Raw genomic sequence first — 18,630 nt, forward strand, 5'->3', positions numbered from 1 at the left:
ATCCCCCCAGCCGACTGTCGTGCTGGAGGGGAGGGGATAGCAAGTATGATCAAGCTCCTCGATGGAGCTTGTAGGGGGGAAGAACTCATGCCAAATGACACGTGGGGGAGGGAGGATCCCCTCCCCACCCCTATTTAAGTCTATGCCATGGAGGGAGATCTAGGGGGTGCAGGCTGAGAGGATACACGACCGTCGAGAGAGAAGCTAATACATTGATATGACTGTGGATGAGTGAGAGAGGGAGAATCGAGAATTCTGACGTTGCGTTGATCGCTACCGTGGAGTGAGAGGGTTGATGCTGGCTGTCGAGAGGGAGGAGACAAGGCGCTGGGCTGTCGTGCAGCTAGAAGAGGTCGCCGCTAGATTGCTGAGAGGGAGAGGAGGACTGGAACGTTGCCACCGTGGGCCAGGAAAGGACTGAACGACGCCAAGAGATCGCCGCCATCTGTCGTAGGTCACCGCCGTCTACACCAGTCCCTTGTGCCGTCGTATTCGTCATGTGGGCTTCCACCAGAAGCTTCAGAAGCTTCATAGGAAGCTTCTAAAAGCCTCCTAAGAATCCCCCCTTAGTTGTTTAATTACCTAACACATTTAGTTAGACATGTATCAATCAGCTACTTTAATTAGCATTTTAGGCAGTAGTTCTTTTACGTAATCATATCACTTGACATAGAAAAACAATGTCAAACAAGTTCCTTGTTAACAGATTATCATATTTATCTTTGAAATACATAGAGTCCAGCCCGTAGGCTTATCCACAATCTGCGCGAAGGCTATCCAACAATCCACAGGGATTACCAATCCAAGATTCCGCCCGTAGACTAGTATGCGGGTCTCGAGATCCAATCCCGAGCCACGTTAACCTCTTGTGCAGGGCCCCGAAGGCGAGCGATTTACGGCCAGAGCCCCCCTTGGCACCCAAGCGTCCTCCTGCTCCAGTAAGCGCTCAACGGAGAGACCTCTCGCGACGGGTTCGGTCCACCTTCCCAATGCGGTTAACAACCCTCTTAGTTAGGGTCAGGAGGCAGGCAGTTGGGGGTAACTAAAGCTGCTTCTCCCTTCAGGCCTTTGACCGAAGCATTAGATATCCATTTATCCTTTAATTCATTGGTCAAACAAAGCAAAACAGTGCTCTTAAATCTGTAACAAGCACAAACATTTCCATTGGTCGTTTATTGTTGGCCAACTACTAAGGAATGAATCCTTCTTTTCGAATGCATCTAGCACTCGATCCGGGATGACTTGCGACTTGGCAAGATCCCTCATATCCTGGGTTAGGGCCATACCCTATTAACCTGACTTGGTTGATACCTAAAGTTCATATGTTATTCCAATTTATTGGTCTATCCTTTGCTTTAACCGATTATCTTTACCCCAGAAAGATACAATATTAGGATGCTTTTTCACCCTCTTGCAAGATAACTTGCGTAAGAATCTGCCAACCTCATTCCGAGAGTTGGCCATTCCCTTATGATTCAATCACAAGATCCTATGACTCCGCACTTGTTGCACAAGTGTCGCATCGAACTATGAGACTATTCTACTCATCAAATGGAGTCACGAAAGAATCCGTTCCCGATTACATTAGGCTGACATTGTCAGTTCTAGGGTTCCAAGTTCCATCTTTTTAAGCGAAAGATTCTTAGGGACAAACCCTAGATCGCTTCTCAAGTATGTTCCATTGTCCCTACATTCGATGAATGTGGGCAAGTATTTAGGGTATAGGAGTTTTAGTTCTAGCAATACGTGCGATTAGGTCACGTATTAAATCTTAGTTAGTTCTTTGGAATTGAACTAACTCTTTCTAAAACGAGTACTCCACGAGTTTAGGTGTTTTTGGTTTATGTCAATTTAACCTATATACTTTTGAAGATAATTATGCTATCATTTCCATAACACATGACTCATTGTCTACGCGTAAATTGATTTTCAGCCTTAACTTATCGATTTAAGATCAAGCATAGGTTAGGTTATAACCTAGTTCCAGCTAATCATCCTATAACTTGCGAACAAGATTCATGCTAAACAAGCAACCTTTTATTAGTAGTTATGCAGTTGAAAAACGATAATTGACTAGAGTTATGCAACGTAAGAATCATTTCATGCCTTGCAATTCCCTATGGGTTATTAGCACTTCCCATGATGACTTATTGCGAAGAAGATATGGCCTAATAATGTGACATGATTTTATACTTCCATGCTTAAACGGAGTGCATTATCTTAATTTCGTTTTGTAAATATGGACAATATTCTAAGTTCAGTTCATTGAATGCACAAAACTACTTGCATATCAATCTTCTGCTCACTTTATTTTGTTCATTTTATTAGAAATTCTAATGACTGAATTCCTCCGTCATGAGTTAATTTTTCCAAAGCATTAAGACGAAAATGCATCCAATTTCCAAAAACCATCTACGCCCAATTGAATTATAACGATGTAAATAAAAATTAGGATGAAAAAGAACATGGAGTTATGGTGAGATGTCCATGTGGATGCTAGGAGATGATCCTCCTGCGGTTGCGCCTTGGGCTTTCTTAGGAGGCATTGCGAATGCAGCCTTTCCATTGTGGATGCAGCTTTGTGAATTCCCTTTTTGAAATACCACCGTCCTTTATGAGTCTTCTATTCTTTCCTTTCGTAGTAGCTCTTCGAAGGGATACTTGTGGAGGAGGGAAGAAACCACGAAAAGGGTTCCAAACCAGGAAGGGGGTGTTTCAAAATCTTTCACAAATAAAGCCCATTAAAGCCATGGGAAAGGCTTAATGGTCTTATAAAGACTCACACGAACGGGGAACAAAAGGTGTAAAAACCCTTATGAGGGCTTTTGTATGGGGAAAGAAAAGTGTCAAAAGACCCTTAACACCCTATCTTCTTTTTGTAAGGGGGTAAACAAAATGGTATAAAAAGGGCCTAAGGGAGCCCTTAGGGGAAATTCGAGGGGGTCAGATGAAGGGTTTAAGGGTCTGTGAAGGCCCGTTTTAAGGCAAAGCTTTCTTTTGGGGGGGAAGGGGCTTAAAGACCTCTTAAGGCCCTCCAAGAAGAATTTGGGGGGAAAAGGGCTTATAGAGCCCTAAGAGAAAACTTGTGGGGGGGGTAGTCTTAAGGCTATAGGAAAGGGGGCCTAAGGGTAAAACCTTTTATGGGGAGGAAAGGGGGCTTATGAAGCCCCCTTAGAAGCTTTTGCACGTGGGGTGGGGGGGAAGGGGGGGGGGGAATGACTTCCCCAGGTGTAGTGATGCAACAGACAGGAGCAGCGTGGCATACGGCTTCAGCGGTGGCACAAATATCACCTCCTCACCCTCTTGGCAATCAGGCGATGGCTCCCTCTAGCTGCACGATAGCCAACACTTGTCTTCCCCCTTTCTTATCCTCTGCCGTTTCATGGCTCTCCCTCTTCATGACCATCCTGACAGCTCAGCAGCAACGTTTTCAACCTCTCTCTTCACAGCAACAACAAGTGGCCACCCTCTTAGCTTGCACACCCCCTTGGTTAAATAGGGGAGGGGATAAGATGCTCCCTCCCCAACGCGTTGAGCTGCATTGATCAATAGCAAGGAGCTTGCCTACACATGCTATTCCCCTCTTCCTCCAACTCGACAGTCGGCGGGAGGAGAGGGGAATTTATTTAAAAAAATTTGCCTTTTATCTAAGGAATTATCCTTACAAAAAGAGGGTTCACGTGCTATTGGAAGTTTGATATGTCATAAGGAAACACATGATGATGTTTGGTATGTTGATTCAGGTGCATCCAATCATATGACCAGCCATGTAGAATGGTTTGGATAGATGCAGGATTTGCAAAATGTAGGTTATGTGCAGATGGGTGATGATTCATGCCACCCAATTTCACACATTGGAAAAGTTCCCTTGTCCTTGCATGATGTCAAGACAAAGAGTCTTTCAGATGTATTACATGTGCCATCTATTACAAAGAACTTGGTGTCAGTCGATCAAATGGTAGAGAAAGGGCTGCAAGTCAGATTTAATGCAAAGGGCTGCTTTGTAGAAGTCTTCAATGACAAGTCCAGGTTGGTAGCAAAGGGAAGTAGAGTTGGACGTATGTTTACTTTGGATGCTGGAATTCCTACTATGAATGCTGCTATGTATGCTAAAGGAAAAGGTGTTGTTGCAGATATTGAAATTTGGCACAAATGCATTGGACATGCAAATGTACAAAGGCTAAAATTAATGCAGTCCAAAGGGTTGGTTTGCCTACATTTAGAGTTGCAGAATTTCATAAGGTATACGAAGCATGTCAATTTGGTAAGCAGGCAAGACAACCCTTTTCACATGACAGAGATGTAAACAAAAATATCCTTGATGTTGTGCTTACAGATATTTGGGGGCCTACACAAAATGTATCTCTTGGAGGCAGTTCATACTTTGTCACATTCATTGATGATTGTTCTAGAAAGCTATGGGTATATTTTATGAAGGAAAAGAGTGAAGCATTTGAGCACTTTAGAACTTTCAAGGCTGCAGTTGAAAGAGAAATAGGCTTGAAAGTAAAGTGCTTGAGGTCAGATGGAGGGGGAGAGTACCTCTCGAATGAGTTCAGTAATTTTTTGAGGTCTCATGGGATAAAGAGACAGTTCACATGCAGGTATACCCCACAACAAAATGGGGTTGCAGAAAGGAAAAACAGGCATATTGCAAAAGTTGCATGTGCCTTGATGGCTGAAAAGAATATCCTAAGCATTTTTGGTTTGAGGCTATTCATACTGCTGTTTATATTATGAACAGAACTCCCACAGCTACAGTTCATGGTATGACTCCTGAAGAATGGTTTACTAGCAAGAAGCCTAATGTATCGCACTTGAAGGTATTTGGCTGTGTTGCATACGTTCATGTGCTAGATGAGTTGCGGAAGAAACTGGATCCAAAGACTGAAAAGTGTGTCTTTACTGGATACTCTTTAGAGCAAAAAGGGTATCATTGTTATAAACCTGTCACATGTAAGTTCAGAGTGAGCAGGGGTGTCATCTTTGATGAAATGAGCAGTTGGTATGCATCTAGTGGTGATGCATTGGATGATGATGATGATGATGATCATGACACTCATGTGCAGGCTAAAAAGCAAGAATCACGGACTCTTAGTGGACCAAAGACATCATCTTGTAGTCCATATGTCAAGATTGTGGGAGAGAAGGAAGGAGTCTCGCTTGAAGCTTTCTTGCTTGCACAATGGGGGAAGACACACAAGGGTGGAGGCTGAAAACAGTTTTCCTCTTCTTAGTTGTGTAAGCCAAAAGAACTCTAGTACAAAGAAATAGAAGAACCCTATATATGGGTCTCAAACCAAAATCAACTAACTAAGGTGGCATACTAACTGAGCCATGAACTAGAGTAGATAAGGATAGCTATCATGTAGCTATTATTCATGGGCGGTGTACCAACCGCGTCTGTAACTGACAAGTCGGTGACATAAATACACAACGGTCACCCTCGCGTATCACGAGTGGAGCTCGATATCTCAACACTCCCCCTCGAGCTCAATCCCAATTCCTGCACACCAAGCAGGTCTCTGAACTTGCGCACCTTCTCTGCGCCCAATGCCTTCGTGAATATGTCAGCTACCTGATCCTCTGTGCTGACATAAACTAGATCAATAAGACCTAGTAAAACCCTCTCTCGCACATAGTGATAATGCACCTCAATGTGCTTTGTTCTAGCATGATAGACTGGGTTATTTGCCAAGTGTATACTACTCATGTTGTCACAATGAATGACAACTGGTCCATCTGTAGACTGATGCATATCATAAAGTAGCTTATGCAACCAAGCTACCTCACATGCAGCCATTGCTGCACCCCTGTACTGAGCCTCTGTGCTCGACAAGGCAACTGTAGGCTGTTTCTTGCTGCTCCAAGTAACTGCAGCACTCCCAAAAGAGAACACATATCCACTGGTAGATCGTCTATCAGAAATACTACCAGCCCAATCAGCATCAGTGTATCCATGCAACTGTATCTGAATCCCAGTCTCATAAAATAGTCCATACTGCAATGTGGACTTCACATACCTGAGTATGCGTCTAGCTGCATCCAAATGTGGTTTCCTTGGAGCCTGCATAAACTGACTTACCAATCCAACAACATAGCTCAAATCTGGCCTGGTAATAGTCATATAAATCAAACTTCCTACTATGCGTCTGTACATAGTAGGGTCTTCTAGAAGCTCACCTGCATCTGTGCTCAGCTTCACATTTTGCTCCAAAGGAACTGAAATAGGCTTACAGCCTGTCATCCCATATTTGGACAGCATGTCCAATCCATACTGCCTCTGCAAGAGCTGTATCCCACTTGGTGATCTAATCACCTCAATGCCCAAGAAATAACGCAGCTCTCCCAAATCCTTCATCTTAAACGTCTGCTTCAATAGCATTTTCACATGAAGGATATCTTCATCACTGTCACCTGTCATAATCAAATCATCAACATAAATGACAAGTAGCATAATATCTTTATCTGTTTTTCTCACATAAAGTGAGAAATCTGCCTTGGAAATCTGAAAGCCAATAGTGACAAGATACTGTCCTATCTTGTCAGACCATGCTCTAGGTGCTTGCTTCAAGCCATACAAGGCTTTCTTCAACCTGCAAACAAACTCAGGATGAACAGCATGCACATAACCTGGTGGCTGCTCCATATAGACCTCTTCTTGCAAATCACCATGCAAGAAGGCATTCTTTACATCCATCTGATGTAAAGACCATCCCTTTGATGCAGCCATAGCAATGACTGCTCTTACAGTTGCCATCCTTGCAACTGGACTGAATGTTTCTTCATAGTCAATGCCATATGTTTGTGCATATCCCTTGACTACTAATCTTGCCTTGTATCTGTTCACAGAACCATCTGCATTGTGCTTCACCTTATAAACCCACTTACAGCCAATTGCATTCTTACCTTTAGGCAAAGGTACTAACTCCCATGTAGCATTTGCTTCCAAGGCATCCATTTCTTCATCCATGGCTTTCTCCCATTTTTCTTTTCCCATGGCTTGCTCAAAAGATGTGGGTTCTGGTTCCTGTATCACTTTGACCATATATGCATAGTGAATGGCTGTAAATCCATCATATTTCAGCCTATCCACAGGATACCTAGCTCTCGTAGACCTGCGCAAAGTAGGTTCACTCCCAGGTGCTCTCAAAACATCCCTGGTCTTCCTTACTCTAGGTGTAACAATAGAAGGAATACCCAACTCATCATCAATGCTCTGTTCTGAGCCACTGGATTCACCATCCACATAAGAGTGACCTGCATTCACATCAAACATGGGCTGATCAACCTTCTCTTTTCCTTTTCGTGATACCTGCATACCACTATATGCATTGCTTTGAGAAGATTCTCCTGATCTCAATCTGCCTGTCCATGGCGAAGAATGTGAACTACTGCTAGAGGACGCTCCAGGTCCACTAATATTTTGTGACTGCTGCTGTGAATTCTGTGCAGCATTACCATTTTGTGCATCTACATCATCAATCACATTTATTGGTTTATACCAGCTACTCATCTCATCAAAAACAACATCTCTGCTCACTGTAAACTTATGAGTAGAAGGGTTATAGCATCTATACCCTTTTTGCTGCAGAGAGTAACCAATAAAGATGCACTTTTCAGCTTTTGGATCCAACTTGGATCTCAACTCATCTGGCACATGTACATAGGCAATGCAACCAAAAATTTTCAAATGAGAAATATCTGGTTTCCTACGAGTATACCTCTCCTCTGGAGTCATTCCATGTATTGCTACAGTGGGAATCCTGTTCATTATGTAGACTGCTGTAGCAACTGCTTCAGCCCAATAAAAATCTGGCAAGTCTTTTTCATTGAGCATGGCACGAGATACCTCTCCAATATGCCTGTTTTTCCTTTCTGCAATTCCATTTTGTTGTGGGGTATAACTGCATGAATATTGCTGCTTTATGCCATGCTCCTGCAAGAACTTTGCAAACTCATTTGAGAGGAACTCTCCCCCTCCATCTGACCTTAGACATTTTATTTGCAGACCTGTTTCTTTTTCAGCCATAGCTTTAAGGGTTTTGAAATGCCCAAAAACTTCACTTTTCTTTTTCATAAAATACACCCAAACTTTTCTGCTATAGTCATCAATAAAAGTAACAAAATAATGACAGCCTCCAAGAGATGCAGCTTTAGTAGTCCACACATCAGAGTGGATTAATTCCAATGGCTTCTCACTCTCTTGAACATGTCTAGGAAATGGTTTCCTTGCTTGTTTTCCAAACTGACAGGCTTCACATACCTTATGCATTTCTGCAACCTTGAATTTTGGCAATCCTGCAACAATATTTTGGGCTTGCATTGATTTAAGTCGCTGTACATTAACATGACCAATGCGTTTATGCCAGATATCAATATCTGCAACTACACCGGTCCCATGTGCAAACATTGCTGCACTCAATTCAGACATGTCTGCATCCAACGTAAACATTCTGCCCTTCTTCTTTCCTTTTGCTATCAGGCGACCTTTATTTTTCATATCCTCAACAAAGCATCCATGAGGATTAAATCTGACCTGCAAGCCCTGCTCAACCATTTGACCGATAGAAACCAGATTCTTGGTGATATTCGGGACATGAAATACATCGGACAGGTATTTCTTTTTCCCATCCTGCATAGACAAGGGAATTTTTCCAATCTGCACAATAGGATGTGCAGTATCATCACCAGTCTCCACAAATCCTGGTTTTTCCATTTTCCTTGCATCCTCCATCCATTCTGCATGACCTGTCATGTGGTTTGATGCACCTGAGTCAACATACCATACATCATTGCTTTCTTCTGCACTTGTCACAGAATTGTTCATGTGCTGCACCATGAACAAATGCTCATTTCTGTCATCACCCTGTCTGCTAGAAGATGCATAATTTCCTTGTTGCAGTTTTTCATTCATGATGTCATTCTGCTTTTTATAGCAGTCTTTAGCCATATGACCCATTTTACCATAGTAGTAGCATTCAACATTACTGTTTGCAATTTGACCTCTTTGCCATCCACCACGACCTCTTTGGCTCCCCCTGCCTCTAGAGTTACCATGTCCTCCTCCATAGGACTGGTTTTCTTGAGTTTGCTGCATATTCTGATTTCTACCACGGCCTCCAAATCGGCCTCCTCTACCTCTGCCTCTACCTCTTCCAGCATTTGAGTAGAAGACAGCTTCCTTTGAAGTTTCTCCTGAAGAAGATGCACCACCATTTCTCTGCTCCTCAAAAATTAGAAGAGCAATCAACTCCTCAAAATCAGGAAATCTTTCACGAACTGAAATGGATGTCCGAAACTGTGCATAATCCTTTCCTAGACCGTTCAAGGTCACAGAAACTAAATCATCATCTTCCACTGGTGACCCAATGGAAGCAAGTGCATCTGCAATCTTCTTCACCTTCATGTGGTAGTCGTTGATGCTCATATTTTCTCTTTGCACATTGTGCAACTCTTGCTTGAGCTGCATTTTCCTGGCTTGCGTATTTGTGCTATACATTTTTGACAAAGTATCCCATGCCTCCTTTGGCGTACTTGCATCCTGAATATGCACAATCATAGAGTCTGAAATGCTGATAGACAGCCAATACATAACTTTCATGGCTCTCTCATGCCATGCTTTAAATGCCTGCATCTGCTGTTGATTGGGAACATCAGGAAGAATTGGTTCTTCTTCATTTCTTGCAACAAATTCCCAATATCCTTTTCCCATAAGAAAATTCGTCATTCTAAACTTCCATGCTTGGAAGTTGTTCTTGTCAAGCTTTTTAGTGACAATCTGTGAAAGAGAATCAGATGCCATTACAGAAGACTGCAAAAAATTTTGTCACTGCAAAAACCACAACTTCACCCTCACAAGGGAAAATCTGCAAAACTGGCGAAAGTGGTATTTGACCACACAGTCACTTCCTAGTGACGATTTTGCATCAACAGGCAACATGGATGATTCTGTAACTCCCAATGTCTCTGCGCACAAGCATACAATGCAATTTTTACAGTAACTATTCACCGACCTGTAGAACAGTGGCTGCACAGCATAAAACTGGGCCTTTTCCTGAGTACGTGCAGAAAACTTCCGCCTCCAAAACAGGCCCCGATATGGCCTCAAATAAAAAAAACAAGGTCGCCAAGGGCTAAAGCCCTTTCGCGCAGCATATACTGCCCTCTTGCTTCACCGCGAAGGGCGTCTCAACCTGAGACAATGCACTCCTACACTTTTCGGCTGTGCTACCTGCAGAGATCTGCTCCCAAAACAGAAAATGAAAGCAACACTGCTCCTCTTACCAGAACACCGCGAGCTTGGCTTGCTTTCTTGAGCTCCTTACCACGAACAAGGCTCTGATACCATGTCAAGATTGTGGGAGAGAAGGAAGGAGTCTCGCTTGAAGCTTTCTTGCTTGCACAATGGGGGAAGACACACAAGGGTGGAGGCTGAAAACAGTTTTCCTCTTCTTAGTTGTGTAAGCCAAAAGAACTCTAGTACAAAGAAATAGAAGAACCCTATATATGGGTCTCAAACCAAACTCAACTAACTAAGGTGGCATACTAACTGAGCCACGAACTAGAGTAGATAAGGATAGCTATCATGTAGCTATTATTCATGGGCGGTGTACCAACCGCGTCTGCAACTGACAAGTCGGTGACATAAATACACAACGGTCACCCTGGCGTATCACGAGTGGAGCTCGATATCTCAATACCATAGTCTAGGAGACTAAGGAGTAGCTCTACATCTTCAAGTGCATCTAGTAGCACTACAGGTAAGGACAAAGAAAAGAATAAAGTGTCAAATGGAGACTCCAGTGGTTCAGAGAGCTTGGATGATGAGCTTGGTATTCCCTCTGTCAGGACACCAGGTGTACAAAGAGATCATAGTAATGTAAAGGCTCCACTGAGTGATCCGATGGTATGCAGATCTAGCAGGGTCGGGAGCTAGGCCAATTGCAAAGAGGCCTTATAGAATGTCCATCCTGGAAGCAATTGAGCTGAAGGAGCAACTCAAGAAACTGTTAGATTAGGGCTACAACCCCATCCAAGCAGTTCGCCATGGGGAGCTCCAGTGCTGTTCCCAGTCTTCCCCCAGCTCTAAATGCTCTTTACATACTCTATCATAATGAAGAAAAGGAAAAAAAGAAAGAAGGTCTATTAAATAGAATAGTAATGGAGACTATATGGGACTTAAGTCTCGATTCTAATGAAAGTCAAAACAAACTCACATTCAAAACAACAACAATGTAAATTTCGGCACTCCTCAGTGGGGGCACCAAAAGCTAATCGGCTTTCGACTTGCTGCCAAAAATATGCGTGGCCATGTGGCACAGCCCACTAGCCACGTTTATAAAGTTGTAGAAGTAGACTAGGTACCTAGTTGCCAATATCGCCATGTGCGCCACCGTAAGGGCCCCAATCGTCACCGTAACCAAACCCACCACCGCCACGATGTCCCCACCCTATCCCTCCTTGCCTATCGGTCCCAATCCCTAGACCATCCTCCCTACCTGCCAATGCCAATCCCCACCCCCATCCCTCCTCGGCCGCCCCCAAAAGGTTACCCCCCACATTAGTAATTGACCCGCCGATAGACAGAGCCCTATGGAAACATTGCTATGCGCCAAGGAGCCCAGATGTAGACGGGATTCCCCAAGTAGAAAAAAGATGACAGTAGTATAAGAGCACGTGTGACACCGTGCTCGGTCGAGCCTACCGTTGTTGGCGTGGTTGGACGATGTCACAAAGCATTAGTATTTGACATGCGGCCATGGCTGCATTAGAGGCCAATAAGACTTGGGATCTAGTATCATTGCCAAAGGGCAAGAAAGATATTGGATGTAAGTGGGTTTATAATATTAGGCACAATGCAGATGGTTCGATTAGTAGGTACAAAGCTAGGATGGCAACTGTCAAATGTGTGATTTCTTTGGCAGCAACCAAAGGTTGGAGATTGCAACAAATGGATGTGAAGAATGCCTTTTTGCATGGTGATTTGCAGGAAGAAGTGTATATGAATTAGCTAGCAGGTTATGAAGATTTAGAGCATCCCACGTATGTGTGCAAGTTGAAGAAGGCGCTCTATGGGCTCAAGCAAGCAACTAGAGCATGGTCTGACAAGATCAGAGATTATCTTGTCAATGTTGGCTTTTATGTTTCTGATGCTGATCACTCACTTTATGTGAGAAAGGGAGATGCAAGTTTGGTCATCATAGTCATCTATGTGGATGACTTGATTATTACAGGTGATAGTGATAGTGGGATTGCTGAAGTCAGGGACTTTTTGAAAAAGAAGTTTGAGATGAAGGATTTAGGTGAGCTAAGGTACTTCCTTGGCATTGAGGTAATAAGATGTGATGATGGTATATGGCAGTTCCAAAGACAGTATTTCTTGGATATGTTGTTCAAGTATGGTATGATAGCATGCAAACCACTTTCAGTCCCGTTGGATTAGAATGTAAAGTTGAGTGTTGATGTTGGGAATGAGATAGAAGACCCTATTATGTTTAGGAGGATAGTGGGGAGTTTAATCTACATGACCATTACAAGGCCAGACTTGAGCTACACTATTGGTCTTGTGAGTCAGTTTATGCAAGTACCTAAAAAGCCACATTTTGATGCAGTCACATGCATATTGAGATATGTGAAGTCCACATTACATTATGGACTTTTCTATGAGGCAGGTACAGATATACAGGTGTTTGGATACAGAGATGCAGATTGGGCTGGTAGTATGTCTGATAGAAGATCTACCAACGAATACATGTTCTCTCTTGGTAGTGCAACCGTTACTTGGAGCAGCAAAAAGCAATCTATAGTTGCTTTGTCGAGTACAGAGGCTGAGTATAGAGGTGTTGCTGTTGCAATATGTGAGGTAGTATGGCTACAAAAGTTATTGGCTGATTTAGATGTGTAGGTGGAAGGTCCAGTTGTCATTTATTGTGACAACATGAGCAGTATACAATTGGCTAGGAACCCTGTGTTCCATGCCAGGACAGAACATACTGAGGTGCACTACCACTTTGTGAGAGAGAATGTACTAGCATGTGAGATTGACTTGGTGTATGTCAGCACACAGGATCAGATAACTGACATCTTCACAAAGGCATTGGGTACAGAGAAGCTTCAAAAGTTTCGAAGCTTACTTGGAGTTGCAGAGATGCAGTTGAGCTTGAGGGGGAGTGTTGAGATGACAAACTCAACACATGCAGCCATTAATGATGGACCACCTGGTTAGATGGGTCCACATGTCTACACTTAGCACGTCGGTGGTCATTATGACTCTCACATCGCCACTGAATCATTACTTATTATATTCAAGTTGTTACACCTATTTACAACTGGCATAGTTATAGCGCCAGTCGACTAGTGTAGTCGATTATCCATTGTTTGACTTAGTAGGCCACTTTTCTTTATGTTGTATCTTATCTATACTTTGTGTACATTGTAAAGAGTGTGGAAGAAGAAGAAGAAACCAGCAAGAAAACGTTTTGGCCTCCATCTCTCTTCTTGTCTCTTGAGTGAGCTTCTCCTTGTGCATTCTGTGTGTGTTCAACGCGCAACATCTTAAGCAAGTCCCCCCACCATGTGATTCTTGAAAAAAAACCCCTTCCCCTCTAAGATCAATATATCACCCTCTATGCACTATTCCTATGTGGAACATTAGATAGGCATATGGGGAACCTTTAGTAAAGTCAAAGAAAAATATTGGTGGTAAAACATGTATCGAGACATGGCACATTTTGTTCAAACCTGTTATGTGTGTCAGATGTATTCTATGGTCAAGCATCGAGATGGGGGGATAAAATTACAACCGACTTATCCCTTGTCTATACATTATAGATGGGTTATTGATCTTGTAACCATGCCTACATGAATATGGAATATGCAGTATTTAGTACTTGCAAGAGAGAATCTAACCAATCAAGTTGAAGGCAAAGCCTTATCAATCAAGACCAATCAAGTTATTTGTCATTTTTTTCTTGAAGATGTGTTTTGCAGATATGGTTGTGTGGGTAAAGTAACTGCAGATAGAGGAGAATTGGATGTTGATGAGGCATGCAACTTCTTTGATTAATTGGGTATCAAATTAGCTTTGACATCAGCCTACAATCCTGAAGGCAATGGAAAGAGTGAGAGAGGTCATCAACCTATTCTCAAAGCTCTAGCAAAGTCTTGTAGAGGAAAGATCAAAGAATGGCCTAAAATGCTACCTTTTGCATTATGGGCTGACTGGACTACTCACAGTTTAGTGACTAGCTATATGACAGTTGGAACTTATACATGGACAATAACAAATTATGCCAATTGAAGAATCTACTCACAGTTTAGTGAATGGCTATATGTCAGATGGAACTTATGCATGGACAGCAACCAATTATGCCAATTGAAGAATCTATTCTCACATGGAATCTTCTACCTTGGGAGAAAGGCATCAGTAGAGAAGAGTTGCTGACTTTGCACATATGGCAGCTAGAAAGAAGGCCTAAAGATGTTCAAGCAGCTATTGAGAAGCTAAAGATAGCAATACTAAAGAACAAAAGAAGATTTGATAAGCGACATCAACTTCAGCCAAGAGTAATTCAAGAAAATGAATGGGTGCTTGTCTATGACAGTAGCATAGAAAATAAATATAGTGCTTCTAGGAAGATGATAAAGTGCTGGTTTGGCCCGTATTGGTAAAGGTCATTCATGACAATGCCACATATTCATTGGATGAATTGAATGGGACCAACATAAAGATATCTATAGCTGGAAAAAGAATCAAGCTCTTCAAACAAAGAGAAAGTTCAACATATGAGTTAGAAGACTTGAATATAATTCAAGAGCATGAAGACATAGAGGAAGAAGAAGAGGCAGAAGATGAAGACATTGACATGGCAGAAGATACTTCTTCTGACATTGCAAATCCATCAGACTTTGGCACATGCTAGAGGATGTGCATGTTAGGAGGGGGTGGATGTTGTGCCGCTACGTGCACATCGTGTAAATAAAAATCTAGAATGTGGCTTTCTTTTAGATTTAGAGAGCCAATGCCACTCTAGGCATTAGTGTTAGTGTCCATGGTTCAAAATATTAGATTTTTTTGGACAAGTTTTTAGCCAATTTTTGATATTCTAGATATTATCTCTTGTAAGAATCCATAAAACTATAGACAACTTCTACATTAGGATGACATGTAAAAGAAGAATGTAGCTTTCATCCAATTTCAGAGGATTTTATGTAAAAAGAGAGATTGACGAAATCACACGACACACGATCATTGTTTTCAGGCAGTGAATAGCACTCCGAAGGGGGAGATGAAGGAGTGATTTGGTAGAATTCTGGCCAAGTGTGTTGGTATTTTACACCCCTTTTGGAGCCAATGGAAGCATCATATTGGTGATCTGAGCAGCATCGAGAAAGGTATTATTTTGTATACGTTTTTTTCTATTAGAGTTATATCTTCTCATAATGCTGAAAGAAACTGACATGCTTCATCTCTGTTAGTATTCTTCTTCATTTTCTATTTCTTTTTGGGAGTAGTCTTCTATGTCTTCAATTTTTTCGAACCCCTTCTCTTTTGTCTACTCCTCTCCCTAAATCTACCTTCCCCTTGCTGTCTCTTATCTTCAAGAACTTGGCGTGAAACCTTCAACCCTTCTCTTATCTCTACCATCTCTAGAGTCTAAGCTCGTGAACCCTCATACATTCTTCTCTTGCCAAACCCCTGTGGTGACATTCAACCCTACACGCTGCGACATCACTTTGCTACATATTGTGAGTCTTTTTCCTAAGAGTATTTATGGGTCTAAGGATGGGATAGTAACACATGGACCAGCCATAGCAAGTAAGGAATGTTGAACAATTGTTGTGCCCTAAGGAAAGTTGGATCTAAGAGGGTCCTATCTATTAGAAGGTCTTCTTTTCTAGGATGAAGCTACAATGTTTTAGGTGTGATCTAAATCGGTGTAACTCAAGGTTTAGGTGTGATCTAAATGGGTGACTCAAGGGTTTAAGGATTGGCAAGTCGATATTCAAGATAGGTCTATCATCATAAACTTGGCTTTGACAATGCAAATGGTCTAATTGGCAAGCATATAGGATCTAGTTGTTGTAGGAGGATGATAGTCAAGACATTTTTTAGGGAGATACTATCAAGGCTCCATGATATGATCATGATATAATGAAAGATGAGTTTTCTAGGTGTGGGTTTTAAAGGATAATTGGAGGTCATGTGAACAAAGACCCAGAGGGATGGAGTTTAAAGGCATATGGACAATGCCTTGCTTTCGTAAGGAGAAAAAGATTATTGCAAAAGTTTAACACAAAGATTACTTTTTCTCGCATTATTGAAGTTAGGGCATAGGAAACAATGAAGAAGAGGAGATGGTGGAGGCATTTCAATGCCATTTTTAGCATATGTTAGTTTTTTGGTCATGATGTCAAGCCCAGTGGAATAAGGCACTTGAGTGGGAGGGGCAAAGAACAAGGAGGAGAGAAAGGTGGAGATGTTGCCAGCAACGTAGAGAAGTTCAAATGGAGAAAAGTTTGTGGTGGTGTAGTCGAGGCAAATGTAACTATGGAGTAGAAGAAGCTGTGTGGCACGGGGGATTCACTAGTAGTAATAAGGAGACGTCACCTGCGTGCAAGAAGTATATGAAAATACCCCTTATCTACCCCCTATTAATGGGTCCTTACCTTATAAAATGTACCTTCCTTCCCTTAAATAACCCCCCTCCCTTACACTCACGTGCTACCATACAGTAAACCCTAGTGGACCCCTCGGGTTGTGTGGAAAGCTAAAGACAATAAGAGTCAATATTGTGAAAGGAGATGTGTGACATCTATTATCTCCTTATCGATTTTTTTTTACAATAGCATTACTTAGGGCACCCATGAAATCATGACTCTATTTAAAAACTAAGGTGAAGTAGTTTGAGTTGTCAAGAGAGAAGGATGGGGACATAAGTTTTGCATAGGTATTTCCATACATTTGATCTCACCTCTGTTGGTAGTCAACTTATGATAATGGTTGAGCAAAGATGAGAAGTCAATACCCTCAATATGACCTAGATTATTATGAGACCATTTTGCTTCATTCTATCATTTTACCTCAAAATTTAATTTCTCGATTAGCAATGCATCATCATCTATTGCTTGGCAAAATTTTGACTTTGCAATCAGATTAGTTATCCTGATGGCCTAACAATCAAGACAAATGATTTGGACACTTTTTTAGAATGAGAGTACAATCTAAATTTTTACAATGAATGGAGTCATGACACTATAAAATATTAGCTCTTACACACATATATAACAACTAACAAGTGTGGTATACGAGCTAATTTTTTAGCTCAAAGTTTAGACACAATGAAAAATTCAACCCCTCATCATGCGTTGGCCTAATACTCATAGAAAGGTAGAGGTATGCTTCACAATTTTTGGTGGATCGAAGTGGCTAATACTTGAATTTATTGATCTATTGCAAATCCTATTGTAAGCTTGCTTTTGCACTATAGAGATGGCTTTAATCTCATTCTTTAATTTTTTGAGGATCTTTTGTTCTACATTTTCATGTTAACTACATTCCCATATGGTGATGGTGGCTTATTAATTTCCCCCGCATGGTTACTCCTTGGTTGGTGGCTATGTTCTTGATTATAAAAATAAAGAGAAGTTGGCCCCTTGAGAGTTCTTGCTAACCACATACCTATGCAAAACTTATGCCCCCATCCTTCTCTCTTGACAACTCAAACTACTTCACCTTAGTTTTTAAATAGAGTCATGATTTGGTGGGTGTCCCACGTAATGCTACTGTAAATAAATTTCGTTAAGGAGATGATAGATGTCACACATCTCGTTTCCACTGCCAACTCTTGCAACCTTTCACAACACTGACTCTTATTGTCTTTAGCTTTCCACACAACTTCTTCTACTCCATAATTACAGTCGCCTCGACTACAATAACTAGTATACTACACTTGTTAGTTGTTATATATGTGTAAGAGTTAATATTTTATAATGTCACGGCTCCATTCATTGTAGAAATTTAGATTGTGCTCTCATTCTACAAAAGTGTCTGAATCATTTGTGTTGATCATTAGGTCATAAGGATAACTAATCTGATTGCAAAGTCAAAAATTTTCCAAGCAATAGATGACGATGCATTGCTAATCGAGAAATTAACTTTTGAGCTAAAATGATAGAATGAAGCAAAATGGTCTCATAATAATCTAGGTCATATTGAGGGTATTGACTTCTCATCTTTGCTTAACTATTATCATAAGTTGACTACCAACAGAGGTGAGATCAAGTCTATGGAAATACCACTTTTTCATGAATGGGCCCAAGGAATTGATTTCTACTTAAGTTCATTAATTGTTGTGACTAGTCTTTGCCTTTTTTAAACAAAGGTGTATGTGATGGAATGAGCTAATAGGATTGTAATTACTTCTTAGCAAAGGTCTTTGAGAATTCTTCTTGAATAGGGATGCTTTTGTGAAAAATATGTTCATTTTCCTCCCAAGAGTAATGTAATTAGGAGACAAGCTTGACCATGTCATCATTAATGAGACCCATGTTGATCATTGTGGCCCTAGAAAAGGTTTCAAAGATCAAGTCTAGCTAGATGAATAAATTTGTGAGGCTGAGTTTGGT

This window comes from Lygodium microphyllum, chromosome 1 (assembly GCF_053477565.2).
Source record: "Lygodium microphyllum isolate KBCC chromosome 1, Lygodium_microphyllum_v1.1.10, whole genome shotgun sequence".
NCBI lineage: Eukaryota > Viridiplantae > Streptophyta > Polypodiopsida > Schizaeales > Lygodiaceae > Lygodium > Lygodium microphyllum.